General features: G+C 43.8%; 1 non-coding gene across 1 annotated transcript; it reads right to left on the bottom strand.

Annotated features, from left to right (window-relative positions):
• Positions 1-1,821: 1,821 nt before the first annotated feature.
• Positions 1,822-1,904, bottom strand: trnal-cag (transfer RNA leucine (anticodon CAG)). Its single transcript has one exon. It is a non-coding gene; the product is annotated as a tRNA-Leu (tRNA).
• Between the last annotated feature and the right edge of the window lie 753 nt (positions 1,905-2,657).

Here is a 2,657-nt window from a genome sequence, read left to right on the forward strand (position 1 = left end):
ACAACCAGAAGTCACGCAACAGCATCAGCAGCCACTCGAGTTTACGCGATGATTGCAACAGTCTCCCTTTAGCTCCGGATTGGTCTCAGCAGCCATTTTGCACCCAGAAGCTCGCCACACATCAGCTTAAGGTAGAGAGGGAGGGAAACTAGAACCAGTTACACTGTGGGGGTGGCCAGATGGAGAGAGTCAGGTTGGGAATGTTGCCAGGACACCGGGGAAGCCCCATACTCTCTCTGTGATAAGTGCCATGAGATCTTTAATGACCACAATGAGTCAGGACCTCAGGCTCATCTGAAGGATGGATGAGACATTAGACTGTCTGGTACACAATGCAATTGTACACCCTCAGCTGTGAACATCAACCACTCCCAAACACTCTGTCGGGGGTTGGGGTAGCAACTCACTCCTAACCTGAAGGGTTGAAGGATTCTCATTCCAACTACTTCACATTTTGGCTCAGTTTACTCTCAGGGTCAGACTCTGGTGAAGCCAGCATTTGTAAAAAAAAAAGCTGAGATACAACCCTGAGATCACCAAAGCAGACACGACTACAAACAGAATCTGTGACGAGGAACAGTCTTGGGAGAACCCACTGCTTACTACAGATACACAAAAACAGAGCTGCAACTTGCTATAAATGAACCAAACGGCTTAAAGCAAAACATAAATTAACAGACCCACAAACTCCATCCTGCGAAATGAACATAAAGTTTCTGATGACGCAGTTTAATACGGTAAATATCATTCATATTGTTCCTTTAAAACCGTTTGTGGCCATTTTATTTTGAAACATTGGTGATTAATCCTACAGCCAGAGGGGAGAGCAGACGATTAGAAATCATCCTGTCAGCCATTTCCTGCCCTGCTGTCCTCTGTTTGGTTGTTTCTGTGGGGCAGTCGTGACTGCAGCAAACAGAGCTGCTCTGCACTGCAGTACAGAGTTATTAGACACAGTGTCGTCCTCACGAGCTTCAGCTTAACTCTGATAGGGACACTACTGTCAAAAATAAACCTCATGGCTTCTTTTTCTGTCGTTATTTTTAGTGATCAACCTGCGTTTGGGGACATGTGATCGGCGTTCATTCGTTATGCGTAATATCTCAGACGATGGTTGATTTGTCACGTCTCATTAGTTCGGTTGGGGTTGCGTCTTATTAATATTACACTTTGTGTTAACTCACATTTTCTTTAATCTGAGTTTCTGTTCAAACAGAACTTGCAACTTTTCTATACTCCCATTGTACTCAGGGTTCACATTGCATGGTTGAATTTGTTTATTGAAAATTCAAATCCAGTAAGAAAAAAATATGGAGCTGCAGATGGCTGGAAAATCCAGACAATATGGTCTGTCTGTCTGCAGCACAATCTCAGTCAGGACTACAATTTTAGCCCATGTGGGGGAAAAAACAAACTGTATCAGTAATATTCAAAGCCCACTACAGTTTATAATGAATCTTCTGAGGGGAAACCAACCATGGAACTATTCAAGCTGCAGACACTTGACTTAAACACTCTCTCTCTAATGGAGCACACGTCACCCACAACTCCTCTCCATCGCCTCTGGTCCTGTGGCACCCTTTAGACCTTAAGCCCTGAGGTGAGCATTGCAGGTTTACGTTTCCAGGTTGTTCCATGACAGATCATCATGGCAACCATCATCATCATCATAGCAGCACGGGCAGAAAACGGAGAAAATTGTCCACCACAACTTCACCCCGTTTGGCAGCCCTAGAATTTCTCTGTTTCCATCTCCCACAGTGCAGATCAGGACTTCAGGAGTACTTTATTAATCCCGGCAGGGAAATTGCTTAAAGTTATTGTCAGAAGTGGGATTTGAACCCACACCTCCAGGGGAGACTACAACCTGAATGCAGCACCTTAGACCACTCAGCCATCCTGACATTGACTATAAGCAATCGACTAAACTTTCAGACATGCCAGAAATTCAACGGATTGACCAAGAGCCAGATCCGCTGATCATTTAGACAGTTAATCAGGCGCAGTGAAACTGCACGTCAAACAACGACCAATTTTGCAGAAACTCAGCTGAATTTAAAATTAGCCAGGAGGTGACAAATGAATCCGTACAGTGTTTTTACACAGACCGGCCAATGATTGCACACTACACTGTAATGCCATGTTATGATACATTATTTTGAAAATGACATCGCAGATGGCAAAATTTGGGAAGCTTTAAAGAATACGCTGCTTGACTGATGGGCTGAGCGACAAAGTGTTATCAGCAATATACTATGTCAGGGGAACATCTACTGTGGATGCATTGTATTTGACATTTTTGTAGCAATAATGTGCACCAGAGAAACACAACTAAGTCAAAACGTCAGTTCCTCTCTACATCCGATTTGCCTTCAAATGGGCCCTTTGTATCTACGAAGGAGAAGGTCATCATCCATGGAGTCTGCATTCTACAGTAGCCCAGAATGCACAAACCAAACACTGACTCCAGATGAGGCCTTTCGTGTTGAAGTGAGGGGTAATCAGCTGGTAACAACCTCATTAAATCCTACACACTAGACCTTTAAGGGAATGTTGTGCCTCTCTCTTCATCTTCCAAACGAGACTGATTACCCATGATCACACTGATTACAGAAGGGGAGCAACATTTAAGTGAAATGAGGTGAAAAATGCATAAA

This window comes from Larimichthys crocea, chromosome I (assembly GCF_000972845.2).
Source record: "Larimichthys crocea isolate SSNF chromosome I, L_crocea_2.0, whole genome shotgun sequence".
Taxonomy (NCBI): Eukaryota; Metazoa; Chordata; class Actinopteri; family Sciaenidae; genus Larimichthys; species Larimichthys crocea.